This window comes from Equus asinus, chromosome 7 (genome assembly GCF_041296235.1).
Source record: "Equus asinus isolate D_3611 breed Donkey chromosome 7, EquAss-T2T_v2, whole genome shotgun sequence".
Lineage (NCBI taxonomy): Eukaryota > Metazoa > Chordata > Mammalia > Perissodactyla > Equidae > Equus > Equus asinus.
Window position 1 is genome coordinate 24,323,044 of NC_091796.1, and position 15,375 is coordinate 24,338,418.

General features: G+C 42.8%; 1 long non-coding RNA gene and 1 pseudogene across 2 annotated transcripts in view; both read right to left on the minus strand.

Annotated features, from left to right (window-relative positions):
- LOC123287355 (uncharacterized) overlaps positions 1-15,375 on the minus strand; it is a 139,136-nt gene that overhangs the window by 46,674 nt on the left and 77,087 nt on the right. The window lies entirely within an intron of this gene.
- Positions 9,578-10,335, minus strand: LOC106834494 (protein NipSnap homolog 3A pseudogene; annotated as a pseudogene).

A 15,375-nucleotide genomic window follows, 5' to 3' on the forward strand; every position in this document is an offset into this window, starting at 1 on the left:
TCAAAATGAGGCAGCTCACCAGTGGTAGAGCAGGGACTCATCACTCATTGCACAAATATTTATTAAGCACCTACTAAGTGTAAAGAGTCTTATGGAGGAGACAGATATTAATCAAAGAATCAACCAGTACAAATACAATTACAGCTATGATAAGTGCTAGCACAGAGAGATGTGTGTGCTATAAGATGTAAATAAGATGAGCTGACTTACTCAGGATAGTCAAAGGAGGCTACCCTGAGACACAATTGAACTGAGATCTGAAAGATGAAGAATTTACTAAGTGAAGGAGGAGGAGAGTGAACTTCCAGAGAGATGGCATGTACAAAGACCCTGTGGTAGCGGGAAGCGTATGGTGTTCAAGGAAATGAAAGAAAGCTAATGTGGCTGGATTAGAAAGAGGTGAGGAGTAAGATGAAAAGGCAAGAATTGGTCAGACTTCTTATGTCATTGTCAGCCATGAAGTAACTGTGGCTTTCTTTTAGGAGCATTAGGAAGTGTTAAACTTGCTTTCAACATGAGAATGACTTTTTAAGATTTCCCATTAGAAAGGATTACAGTGTGGAAAACAGATTGAAAAAAGTCAAGGGAGCTGCAGGAAGGCTGGTTTAGACATGGTTGCAACAGACAAAATGAGAGATGCTTGTAACTTGGACCACTGAGGTTGCTTTGAAGATGTAGAGAAGGAAATGGTTGTGAGAGCGATTTACGAGGTACAATCATCAGGATTTGTGATTGATGGGGAATATGGGGTAGAGAAAAAGATGTCAAGTATGATTTTGTGATCCCTGTACATTTAGTAGGATGGATGAGATGAGGGTGAAGCTGTGCAAGAGGACGTCGATGCCCTTCAGCCAAAGACCATCAGGAACACGCCTGCAATTGACCAAAGCTGGTCGTACTGCCTTGTTGCAATAAGGAAATATGCCCACAATGGGGAATCATAGGGCGCCTCAGTAAGAGGTGTTAGAAGGGGCATCTCATAGAATTTGGGCTTCTGTTAGGTCATTTGGAAATTATACAAGGAAATGGGGCTTTGCCTACTTTGGATGCTGTTAGGAAGTAGGGGTAATTCCATGTGAGGGTATCCTCATAATTCTTACCTAGAAGGCCATAAGAATGGAGCACGGCTAGAGTTGTGATTGGGAAAGACATGACAGGCTTCTGTCATCCAGGATGCAGTGCCGTTTGGTCAATTTTGTGGTAGAGACAACACATACGTGTTTGTCTGTGTTTAGAAGTGATCGTGGAATGATCTTGTTTGTGTCTTGTCTGAGCAGCCTCGCCTGATGTTGGTGTTCTCCGAAATTGTTCATGTCAACAGGGGAACACTACAGCCCAGCTGTAAATGACAGGAAACGCCAGGCAACACTACAGCCTCACTGACAGGACCAAGTGGGTTCCTGGCTGTCAGGGCTGCTTTATTCTCTCTCAGTCCCCCCTTTTGGCCAAGGACAGATAAAGTCGGGCAGCAGGACATTCATCTAGGATATTCAGATTGTCACCCTTGCTGAGCTTTTTCTGATTAACAGATTGAATAGACGACAGAATGTAGTCTGCGGCGAAACTAGGGTTTGCCACTGCTCTTCCCTTTGTTGCAGGACAAGTTGCTTAACATCTGACACAACAACGGCTGCACAGCAGCATTTATAACTCTGGACAGCATACATTAGCCAACTATAACACAGGCGATTATCAGAAACAGAAAAAAAAAATGGTTATTAGTTGTCGTAATAGACCCTGAAGACAGGGACCTAGATTATCAAACCCAGGCAATGAAAACATTGAAAACATCCCAAATTCCAAATGCTGTCTTCTTGAGATCCAAATGGTGCTTTTTTTTTTTTAAAGCCTAATCAGACTGTTACTTAGGTGCAACAGAAAGTGTTTTCTATCACCTGAATTTTCCCTTGGCCAACTAAAAAGAAATTAAGGGCTATGTGATTAGCCATGACAACATTATCTAATGAATTTACATTTAAACTGGTTTGTTGGGTTTCCAGAGCAGAAGTCGTATCATTTCTGATATCTGATAGGGTCAGAGTTAAGTTCCAGCCCAGCTTTTTCACCTGTATTATCCCCACTCTGGACATTACACCCCGCATAGGAATGCAAGAAGAGGGAGTCAGGTCTCCTTCTTGGGAGTTCTCCTAAGTAAGCTGTACTTGCCTCTTTCTGGAGGTTTCTGGGTATTCTTTTCAGGGAAATCTAAATCCATTTCCTGGCACCTCATTTCCTCTGGTTGGGTGGGAAGTCAGGGTGAGTGCAGGGAGGGAACTGTCAGTGCTAAGAAGAGAGAACAGTGACCCTCTTGTTGGAGAAGGGCTGACTGGAGCTGTTTCAGTTCAGGGTGAATTTTGCTAAAATTATCCCCTTTGAAATTATATATTCCATTTTAATGTTTCAAACCCATGATTGATTGCTCAAGTTAGAGTTGTGATAACAGTGGTTGGTGTTCTTCAAGAGGCTGAAAATGCCAGCTCTTGGGAAAATGACAGTTCTTTGAGAAATAATCAGGTTCACAGCACATCTCTCTTCAATAGAAAGATTATCACTGGGTTCAAAAAATTGCCTATGATGGCCTTTTCCCCAGCAATGAAGGTCCTTCACTACTAACTAGAGATCCTGTAAAAAAAAAGAGGAGGCATTTCATTTGAACTTCCTGTTGATGTCCACTGTCCTTTCACTAGCCATCTCATCACAAAGAATATTTTGTTTGAAAATAAATTCCTTCTGTATGGTTTGAACATTTCTTTTCTAGAAAGCAGAGGATTAGGTTAGACGACCTCACAATATCCTTTTATATCCTTGGAATTCTAGGATTGTTGATTTGGAAATAGTCAAAAATATATAATATGATGCCATTTCTGCCACATATGAAATTAATCAATATCAACGGTAATAATATAGAGCAAGAAGGTGATGGTAATAATGGAAATGCTGCTCCCGATAACAGAGACGGTGAAGAATTCTACTTTGGTGGGGGAGGAGTATAGGGTATGAGTATCATTTAAATTCAGTTTCCAAACAGCTTGATGGACTTTGATTCCTCTTACTGGAAGTTGGAAATGAAAAATCACAAGTTCACAGAAGGAGCAGAGATGGCTTAACATAAGGGTGCTGTGTTTCAATAGTTGTAAAAGGGGGATCAGTTTCAGGAACTAAGATAAGGTACTTGAAGTCAATTAATGGGCCAATAATTTTTGGCTCCCCAAAAGGCTCACCTTATCCTAAAGAAGAGGATTGGTAAGAACCTGAAAGCTGAGAAACTTGTCATATTCTTTAGGATAAGGTGAGCATTCACTCCCTCCAAATACAAAGGCTGTATCCATGTAAGTGAGTTGACAATTACACATGGGACCATATGGATATATTTATAATTGATATAACGAACAGCCCCTGTTACAGATATTAAGAGCAAGATTATCTCAGTACATGATAAGTATGCACAAGGATAGGCCTATCTAACCAAATGATGGAAATACATGTAATAATAAAAAACCCACCAGAAGAAGCAACTGCTCATCTGAATTTCAAGGAAACTCTTCCTGCCATCTGCTGTCGTTAGCATTTTACATCGCCATATTTGCCTGCTCTCTTCCAGAACCCACTGCTGCTAAGCTCGTCATACAGAATAAGCTACTAGGCAGGAAAGCAGAGTGGTTGGAGGGATGGGACTGAATGCAAAAGGCACTTCACCATCTCCAGACCCAGTGTGCCATTTTTACCAGCAAGGTAGACACCAGCAGTACAGGAATCTATACTGGACTTCTCCAGGAAAGCTTCCATCATGGGAGTGAAGGACAAAGAGGGACAAAGAGGTGGTGACTTGTATGGGCTCAGATATCACAAAGGCCAACAGGTAGAGCTGCTTGGCCACATTGGTATCCCACTAACCCCTGTTCACCCCCAAGGACCACGCAACATGAAACCCAGAGGTGATTAAGTCTAAAGACTGGGACAGACAGGCTGTGCCCGGAGGAAGAACCCATGCATGCAGACATCATCAGCAAATACCCTTGAGCCGTTTATAGATGTCCGAAAGACTGGAACCGTACAGAAGCCCATTAGAGGGGAAACACAATTCTCATAAATGGAGAATCAGGCGTTGCTGGTAGTGGTGGAGGAGGGGTAATTTTGATATTTCTCTATCAAGAAAAAGGCTTAGAAGACAAGGTACTTAAATGGTTATTGGTCCAGGTGGGTCCTACTCCACATGCTTAGGGCACAGAAAGTGGAATTAACGATCTGTGAGTACAGAAAGTGAGGAAGCTCTCCATCATCCCCCCGGGAGCTCACTTGTTTTGACTCTGTCTCCTGGAAGGAGAAAAGGACATCTTCCCTTGGGTTAAACTCAGTGCCCGAGGGAGCTGCAGTGTGGCCAGATTCCCCAGAAAGAGAATTATCAGGCCGACAGGGGGCTCAGACCTTCCCCAGGTTAGGTGATCGGGACCCCTGTGGAGATGCTTCAAGAGCTCCTTGAGAAAAACAGAACTCCTGACAGTGGACTTTGGCAGAGAACTTTCAACCCAGAGAAGGCCTCATGGACCACCATCTTTGGGCACCCAGTAGGACCCCCACAGGGAGCATTAGCAGGGTCTCTCCAAGACCTGTGCTCAGTAGGGATGTAAACCAATTGGATACCTGTTGAAGATAAGCCAGAATAAGCCATACCTACACGCTCTGCTCCTGACCATGGTGTGCAGCTCTACTCGGTAAGAAGAACCACCCCTTGGCAATAAAAACCAATGAGATTTTGGGGTGAGATCAGTCTATGAGGGGATAGGCTAGCTGTTGACACAGCTCTGTCCCGTTGGTTATTGGAGAAAGATAGACCCTGAGGGCTGGGGTGGAAAATGGCCCGGAGCATGGAGATATAGTTCTTAACTTTTTTGTTTCATTTTATTTTGTTTTGGCAGAAGGGGGCAGTGAGATAGAAGGTTCAGGGACGTATGTAAAGCAAAAACTATGGGTCAAACTTCTCCCTCAGGAAATGTATAGACACATGATTTGTCTTCAACTTCTGGGAGCTCACAGGGGCCCTGAAGCCTGTGCATGCACCCAAGGCTAAGAACTCCTGATTAGAGGCATTTTTGTATAGAACAGATGGGGAGTTTATATATAGGACCTAGTAACCTCACTAGCAATTTCTCAAAGTGTGTTTGCTGCAGCACTTACATCAGAATTACCTGGTACAATCACTTAGTACTTGCTGAAATGGAGATTTCTGAGCCTCTCCTTGGAATTAAAGAATCAGGATCATTCAGGCTGGAGTCTTGGAATTTGCATTTTTAATAAACACTCAGGTAGTACTTTTCATTATACAGCTTAAGAACACCTGGGAGTTGAGAATGACCATAAAAAAATTCTTAGGAGTGCAACCAAAACTCAAGGCTGATAGAAAAAGTCATCAGAAACTGATCACTAGGTTGGCTGTCAATTGATTAGGGACTCCGGCTGATGGTGGGGCTCAAGTTTGTCTGACTGATGGAGAGGAGAGGTCCATAGATACTGATTATGAACCAACCTTTGCCCAGTACCTACTTTACTCCAGGCACTTTAGGATGTGGTTTATACTATTTAATTCCCCCCAATTATTATCATATTATAGACAAAGAAATCAAGATTCAGAGAGTTTAGAGAGCTTGCATAGGGTCATAGAGCAAAATAAGGGGAGGAGCCAGGCCTCCAACGCAGGCAACTTGACTCAACACTTGTGCATTTTTAAAAATTACACCCCACAGCCTGCCCTTTATATGCCAAGCTTGGATTACACAAAAGAAACAAATTCATTCACTTTATATATAAAAAAAAATACTGAGCATATATTGTCTTCAATGATCTGGCAATACACTTTGGAATAAAAGATTTATTCCCATGAAACAATGGAGAGAAATACACAATGTGACATGCACCAATTGCCAGCATATGAAGTTTGGGCCACATGTGCAAGGGCAACCAGGATGGGGCCTCACCATCCAATTCAGAGTAGCTGGAGAGGCTTCCTAGAGGAAATGGTGTTTTGAGTCAGCTCTGAAGAGTCAGTACAATTTTGAATTAACTCAACCTTTCATAGAACCTGTGTTTAAATAGACTAGAACCTTCCAAAAATCCACTGCAGATATTCCTTTTGATAAACAAGAGTATTTATGGAAGGCACAGACAGGAATTCCTGAACAAAGCAAAGTTTCTCAGTTTATAATCACCAATTTCTTGACAGCCCTAAAAGGATGAAGCTAATTGTGTTAAGTGCTTCCTATGCACCTGGCACTGTATTAACGCATTTAATCCTTATAAAACATTTTGGCTTAGGTATTATTATTACCCATGGGACGTAAACTTGGCTAAGCTGTTAACAGGTAGGAAATGGTGGAGACAGGATTTAGACCCTGATAGTCCAGTGCCAGCGCGCTCCCTCTAACGATAGGCTACACTGATGAGCTGGTATGGTGGAAGATTTTGGGAATCCGGCTCAGTCCACCACATTGAAAGAGAAGAGTGAGAAAGACCATATGTAACAAAGGACTTGGTATTCATCGGGGTGCATAAATGATTAAGTTTTGAAAGTAAAGGGTATCAGGTTATCAGTTTTTGTGTAAACCACCTGAGCAAGTATGAGAGGGATAACTGTCTTTTTCCATCTGGCACACAACCCCACTCCCTGAGGAGAGTTGCTCACATTTGAAAACATGTTTATTCCAACTCTGAGCAATGTTTCGTTCCCTTCGAGTCTAGGGAATAGTCCCGAAGGGCACTGACCTTGTTTTAAGGGCTTCTCCTCTTTGTGACGCTCCCTGATTGTAATCCCACAATTTAGCCTTTGAGGGCTCATATTTTAAAAGTTGGATTGACTGCCAATAAACGAAGGAGAAGAGAAGGATTTATAAAGATGAATAACTGCCTACCCATATGCTCACTGACAACCCATTCTGGAGAATGGCGCACACCTCCAGTTCCCTAAGAGGGCTGGGGGCTCTTGTACCGCCCACACAGAGGAGGGCTCTAATGAGTCAGCAAGATGCACTGCAAATTGATGGTAAATGTTCAGATGCCTTTATTCCCTATCTCTTATTGTGACTCGGAAACCATTCCCCTCCTGCAGCGTTCATGTTTCCCAGTGGAACGACCCATCAATCTAAGCTTTCTTGTCAACATTTCTCAGCGACTTTCTTTTGTTCCTTTTCTGCAACCTTGTTTATCTCTAAGGGTTTCTCAGTTTTGTTTCAGATATTCTAGTTTACACAGGAATGCTGGTGCTTCTGACATTCTCAGTTCTGGGTTCATATAATGCCATCTTCAGCATGATAATAAGAGCTAACGTTTACTAAGAGCGGATTATGTGCCAGGTGATATTCTAAGCAATTACATGTATTTACTCATTTAAATCATCCTAATAACTTTACGAATTAGGGTTGTTTTATAGACAAAGAAATGGGAACACAGAATGTTCCAGCCATTTGCCCAAGATCACAAAGCTAATACGTGGCACAGCAGGACTTTGAGTCATATAGTTTAGCTTCAGAGCTTGTGTGCTCAATGAGTACGCTATTTGCAATTGGTATGTCTGTCCTTCGACCCTAATGTTACCCATTGTAACTTTAACTAATTCACACTACACTACCAACTCACACACATAGATGAGCACTACACTGGAGCAAGAAAGTCTCCCAAAAGATCAAAAACATTCTTCAGACAGTGATAATATTGGCTGCCACTTATTGAGCTAATAGCAATGTACATTTTTTATGATTTTAAAAGCATCCCTGCGAAGTTGTATAATTAACCCAATTTTTTAACCCTGTAAGTAAGATAGGTCAAGTGGATTGTCCAAGATCATCAGCAGGTTTATGGAGATTTGAACCCAGATCTGCCAAATTCAGAGACCTCTACTCTTTCAGCTCTGACTTGCAGTCTTCTTACTAACCACTAGGCACAACCAGCCTAGTATAGTCAAATAAACACTCAGATAAAGTGACTGTCATCATCCCATGATGGAAAGAGAGTGAACTAGCTCTTTGGCCTCTTCTCATAAAGGCACTAATCCCAGTCCTGAGGGCTCCACCATCATGACCTAATCACCTCTCAAAAGGCTCCACCTCCAAAAACCATCACGTTGAGGAGTAGACTTCAGCCCATAAATTTTAGAGGGACACAAACATTCAGTCTATAAGAACAAATGACACTGAACAAGAAGGAAAAAGGGAAGTGTCCTTTAAAAAGGCAAGCAAACAAAAAACCCATGCAGAGAGCTCTCTGATAATCTCAGATTTTAAAAGAAATGCCTAAAATATGAAAGGATGCACATGTAACCAAGGAATGCAAGCCAGTCATAATGACACTAGGAAAAACAGAGCCCAGAGTGCCCTGAGGCTTAAAAAGTCCATGTAAGAGCTGAGTTCAGGCAGGAAGAAGAATGAGAAATGCAAGGGCCCACTGCTTGGAGGCAAATGGTGTCATGTTGAAAGCTAACAGAAAAACAGGACAATTCAACTTCTCTATTGCTTTCTCTAGATTGAGGAAAGGGATCTTCAAACCGGGAAGGCTAGAACAAATATGGTTAGTAGGAAATTGAAACCTGAGACAGGCAAGGAGATAATAAGACAAAACCTGGCCACTCAAATGAGTTCAAGTCCGCGGGTCTGGGTGAACGACATCCCACTCCACAGAGGAAGGTGTAGGGTGCGGGGTGGCCGCAGGGGGCGCTGGAGGATTTGGGGGGATTTTAGAGAATAAGAACATTCTCCAATTTTTTCAAAACAGGGAATAGGTCGGTTACAGTAAGGTGAAAAGTATCAAGACCTGGCAATACTTTTTTTTACGGATATGTAGACTTTGCTTAGGGCAAGCGTTTCCATAACCACAAAGATCTCTATAAAATAAATAGTTGTCCTAAGTACCTTTGCTAAGTAGTGATCTAAGATGAAGTAAAGATTAGTAAAATTAATTATAAATGAACACAGTTCAGTAGATAAACCAACAAGTCTTCTGAATTTTTTAAATACGGAGACCTAATTACATTATTTTCCACGTTAGAGTGACTAATAATGTGAAAACCATAATTAATACAAATGATACAGACAATAGTGTACTTTACCAAAGTAAAGAAATATCTGTGATCTAATATTTTTATGAATCACATTTGATATCACAAAATAAACTTTACCAGGCAAAAAAAATTGCCAAAGAATCTCAGAAAAAACAGATATGATGAAAAGATAGGCATTGTATATAAATAATGTTAAAATATTGTTACAGATGTGGAAATGTAACATCATTATTTGAATATAACAAAATGTGGTAAAGCAAAGAGTTGTCAAAATACAGAAGAGATATTCTGAAACAAATGAAAAATCAAGATCATGAAGCAGTGGCCATTATTTCTAATGTATAACAGATACTGAAATGGGGGAAATGAACAGAACTATCTCCTAGTGTGGTGGTGACAAAGGACAGAGGTGACTTTCAAAAATGCAGGGGACATAGCTAACTAACTTACCACCTCCTTCACATAAAGGTGAGAATCACTTGGGCAAATCTAAGTCCCTTAGCAGACACATCTTACAGCAGTTAATGAAATGGTTCATACTTCAGTAGAAAACTGTTTCAATGGTGAAAATGAGAATCAGAAGCATATTTTTATGTGACATTTGGTAGTTGAGGTTTTCCCAAACAGCCACCGCAAGTTAAGATCATGAAATTGATGTCTCCCAGCTGTATGACTATCTGCACTCTCATTCACCAAAGAACATGAACTCTGCTGGGTGCTCCATATTCTGGGTGGAGAACGCCAACAGTTTTGTGTAGCCTATATTGACAATGGGCATCAACTGTCCTTTTAAATGCATCACCCCACAGAGCTGGCCCACCAGGTTTCATCTGGAAAATAACCAGATGAAAGTTCATAGACTCCTTTTGGACGTTTTTCTATTTTGCACCATGGTACCACATAGGTAATCTCAAACTCTTGTTTATCAATGAGAGCCAAATTTGGAATGAGAAGTTGTTCTTGGCATGCCTTATTTTTGGCCAAGCCTTTCCAAACTTCACCTTGATGAGCAAAACTATCATACTTTCAAACATGGAACACTTTATTCATTCTGCCTACAAATTTTGCACTCCGTAATCCAACCAATTCAGAGGGAGCTGTTCAAAGATGAATGTTTTTCTTAATACTTTCCAGAAACTCATCTATCTTTGAGGGTTTAAGGCAATAAGTATGAAATTCATAGAATGTTCCATCATATTATCTGGGGCCCCCATAGCAAAAGATAAACACATCTGAGGGGCGAGCGGCCATGTGGCCAGAACCCTAGTCAGGTCACTTCAGAGAATGAGCATGTCATGGCTTGAGTCCCAAGAAGAGCAGCCATTCAATGATCTTTCCAGGACTCATCCTTTTATGATTTCCCTACTGGAAACCAAGACCTGGCCCATTTTTGAAAGAGTAAATATACTTTAATATTTAAAATATAACTATTAAGCAATTTAAACATAATTGCTTATGCCAACATGATTCTTATGAAACAAACATCACCAAACTCGCCTTGTTTCTGTATTGAGAGGTTATCAAGAGAAGTCAACATTTTCCTGGGTCAAGACTTCAAGAAGTCATTGTCACACCATCCCTATGGACATTATAGATAAACATGGACTGAATGACGGTTAAGTAAAGAAGAGGTTTCTTAGCTAGTTGAAAGACTGGATATATACACTGTTGATAAAAGTGATTCTGTCCACCTGAAAAGTAGTGTGTGATGATGGGGGGGGCATGCTCTTCTTGCAAAAACTATACTTTTGGCACATTTTTTATGACTCATACGGATATATAGAAATCAGATACATGATATTTTGATGCAACTGCTTTGAAGATATTTTGACAGCCCTGTAAAACAATTTAACTTGAAGAAATTTTTCTAAAGTGCCAATTAATATAATTACACACACACACTCACTTCCTAATCTTTGTCCCATTTCTGAGTCAATTTTAGAGGTTCAGTAAGGTCAAACCCAGGGATGGGGTAAAACTTTGAGATGTTGGTTGTTCACATTGCTAGGAAATGAAAAAATATGTTTTCTATTTTGATGCACACATTTTGATATGACCAAATCAAAGTAGTCACTTCAAAATCTTTTTCCAGCCTTAATTTCCATATATTCATTTGCATCACAGATTTTGGAACTCCATAACGCAAAAAGACAGATCTCTTCAGCACATCACAAGAAGTTTACTTTCTAGGTTGGCAGTAATTCATTGTGCTTTTAATATTTGTGAAGACAGAAAGATAGAGGGATAGCTGATGTGCTGGCTTTAGAGTCAATATTTGATTGATCTCCACCAAGCCAGATGGTGTCTTCTCGCCTATAGGGAACACAGGTAAAGACTGCATATTATTCCAGGTTCTTTGGTTGTAAGCAAGAGAAATAGACTCTGGCTGACCTATGCAAGAAAGGACTTGCTAGGAAGGACACTAGGTAGTGCATGCAATAGCAGAAAAAGCAAACAGGTCTCGGGAAGGCTCATGGTCCGAGGAGCTCCAGGGACATCAGTAGAGAACCCAAATGCTGCTTCTGTAGGAAAGTGCCATCAACAGCTTCAGTTCCACTGGCCATCTGTCCCTCAGCATCTCTGCCACGTTTCAAAGCTTGTCTCATGTGCCCTGCCCTGTGATCAGGGTTGTTTGGGTCATGTGACTGACAACCCAGCTACATGGATGAAAAAGGGCAATTTCCCCAAGGGAAGAAGAAGGGCACAGTTCCCAGAAGAAAGGGCAAGTATACTGGGAAAGAAAGAAAACAATAGATTCACCAGAGACCTAAACTTTAGTCAAACCCTCATTTTCAAAAATAGCTTTGGCCTCACCTGCTTCATGTACATAAGGGGTTAAGTTGACTGCAAACTCAACAAGAGTGCCAACAAAGCCTTGGTGGTCCCCAAGGTGGCTCCCTCCTGTGATTCTGGGCTCTGGGACACTTCCTGTCATTCATTCTCCAGCTCTTGGGATGGTAGCTCCTTCCTGTAGTTACTAATGTCTGAGTTATCTCACATTTGCCTTCTTGCTCCCTCTGTCCTTCTACAGCTATATAAGAAACTCCTATACTAATTTCCCTCTACTGGAAATGTTGAGAGTGTCTCTGTCTTCCTTCTGGATCCTGACTAGGGCAAATGCTGAAAACCTAGATGATGACCAGAGCAAGATGGTGAAGGAGTTTGATAACATGTCATACTTGGAACGTGTGTCTTGTATAGAGAAAGACTTAGAGAACGTGATAACCAGCTTCAACTATCTTAAGAGCTTTCATCTGAAAAGGGGATTATATTTATCCTGTGTAGTTACAGAGGGCAGAACTAGGATTAGTGAGCAGAAGTCTCACAGGAGCAGCTTTCAGCTCAAAATGAGGAATGGTCCTCTAAGCACTTGAACTGCCCACAGTGAAATGAATAGGGCAACTTTCCTTGGGGGTTAGTCAAGCAGAGAATTGGTTTCCACCCCTCAGAGACACCGGAGAGCTGCCTACGAGAGTGACATGCTGGGCTGAATCAACTCTCGAGGCCCGAAAATCCCCCTGCAGAATCTATAGGCTTTAATTAAATATTTGGTCATCTTCTATTGGAGCTTGAGGACAAAGGTAGGATACTCAGTGACCTGCAGAAAAGAGTAACAATTATCCTCTAGGATTTCTCTTGGGCCCCCAGAGTAACTTAAAATAATAACTCTCACTCTAAGACTGAAGAAATTCAACTTCCCCCCATTCTACACCCAGCTGAAAGCTGAAACCCCTTGGTAGGAAGATTCTCTTCTATTTGCTCCCTGCTCTGCTTCTACTGGGCCACTCTGTGTACCTGCAATTTATGCCCAGAGGCCCTTTGAAGGGGCCAAAAATGATCACGGCCTACAGCTCATGGAATCAAAGGATTCTAGTGTTCTGAAGAGAGTTGCTCATCCTTGTGAATCCTGTTTGATGGACCCAAATTTCTGAATCCTTCTATCGCAGGCTGAAGCTTCCCACATCAGCCCTAGATTCACAAGGGATGTCCAGACAGTTATGACGGAACCAGACAAGACTTAAGTCTTAATGAGATTATCTTCCTGCCTCCTTGAAAATCCCACCATCCTTCTGATTCCTGCCAGCTGTCAACCCCTCACACAAGTCTGTACAACCCACCCTTCTGGTTTTGGGGGCACATAGGATGAGTCTCGAGACAGCTGCTCTCCATCCACCAGTTTTCGTTTCCTGGAGCAAAAATGCCTTCAATGCACTGTGGCAGTTTTGGGGTAGGGAGAAAGCCATTCCCTCTTGGGCCCAGTTAAACCAAATATAGAACCAAAATTCTAACCTCTAATGTGCTCAGAAAATAGTAACTTCCAGCACACTAAAAGAAGCATTCTCTTACATTTTCCAATGGGAACACTGGTGGAGAGAGGAAACGCAATGATTTACCCATGACCACATACCCCAGACATAACAGGACTAGAGATTAAACAAGAGTTCGTTTTGACCTAGTCCACTCACCCCAATCTCGGTGTTTCAAATGATGCTATGATACAAGAGAGAAAACCATGGAATTGCTTCAGTAGCTCAGGCCAGCTTTCCGGCAAGTAAGAGTTCAAACTGACAACAGAACATTAGTGACCTGGAGGTGGCATCTTTTGTCAATACAACCCCTTGTGGATGATTTTACTTTCCGTTCTGCTTCCCCTTAATTTGTCCCAATATTCTTCCCTCTTGTCTCATGTCAGGAGGTGACTGTCCAGAAGATAAAAGGAAAATGTCCAAAAAGTGGCGGGCGGAGGCTGGCTTACATAGCAGCTGCACAACTCTCCGGGCACCTGCTGTGTTTAGGGTTAGGGACACCAGGGTACAAAACACCTTAAAACACACACAGCTGCATTCCTAAAAGTCTGACAAGAGCAAGGAATAAGTTGGAGTTAAACAGCATTCTCTTCCTAAAGCCTCTCCCCGATATTAGGGCTCTAAGGCCATGTTCCCCTAATGAAGCAGTGTTGGTTAGTCCCTAGACTGAAGGAGCAAGCCTGTGTGGAGGAGAGTGCTAAAAGGGAAGCAAAGGGCAGCAATATTGAATATATGGTGTGGTGGGAGATGGGAGGCGGGAAGTCGGGGGGCAGCGAGATCTCTCATGGATGGGCCCAGCGATAGGATCAACTCTCCTTGGCAGGTCAGGAAACCCCTCCTCATCTTCCAGTTCAGGAGATTTGAATGGCAATGCTCATCCAACTCTGCACTCTGTTTCTTCTCCCTTGGACCCCTCCCTGACCACCTCTCGTATTGTTCCCCTCCCTGTCCTTTATGTTCCTCAGCCCTCTCTCTGCCCACCCCCTCCAGTCTGAGGCAGCCACCTGGGGACCCTCCTATCCAATAATTAGCCAGGGCAGCTGCTCAACCAAACAAGCTCCAGAGATCCGCAGCTGGGCAAGGGGAGTCCTGCCTGGAGGAGGGGGAAGCTGGGGGAGGCCCACCGAGCTTTCTCAGGTGGCCAGATGACGCCTAATTAGGCCCCCTGCTCTGGAGGCCTCACCAGATGGGCAAATGCCTGGAAGCCTGAGGGAGTCAGCAAGACGCTGTGGGGACTCCCAGTGTGCGCTTTCCTTTGCAGCTGCCTCTGGGGCTGTGGGCAAGGACAGTTAAAATAGTAATTGGCACCTCAGGTCAAGGGGCCTCGCTTTTCCCTGCCAGGAGGGGAGACGTTCTGCTTCTTAGCGGTGCGGCCCCACGCTTGCCCCCTCTGCCAGCCTGGAGTCTGAGTTGTTGATGCTGTTGATTGAAAATGATTTTTTTGTGATGCACACCAGAGGAGTTCGCACTGGCAACATTTTTCTAAATCTAAACAATGCACACCATGAATTCACAAAAGGCAGAATTAAACTCGGAGGGAAACATGAAGAAAATGCACGGGTTTCATTCTTTCCATCTCCCCAGCCTGCAAAAGTGAGCCGCAAACGGTGTGGCAGGGGGAGGGGGAAGCAGTTCATGATTTAATTATGACAGATTGCTGTTTCTGGGCGAGGGAGAAGTCAGGAGCCGGACAGCAGGGGAGGGGGAAGACTGTGGAAGGTGCAGGTTTTATATTTCTATGCAGGGCCACTGCCTGGACGAGAGAACTGCCCTGTGGTTCTTCTAATCCACCAGCCATTGCACCACTCGCTGCCCCTCGAGATGGCCATATCTACAAGAGATAAGCTCCTGAGGGATAGGCAGAGAAGCAGAACCTTATGACACCCTCCTCCCGCAAAGTTCTGCTATCAATGAGGAGTTTACTTCTCAGGAATCCAGCTGCGCATCGATGGAAATCATCGTGGTGAAGCTACAAACATCAACAGAAAAACATGCAAGCACAGCTAAGGAGGAGCTAAAAGACCT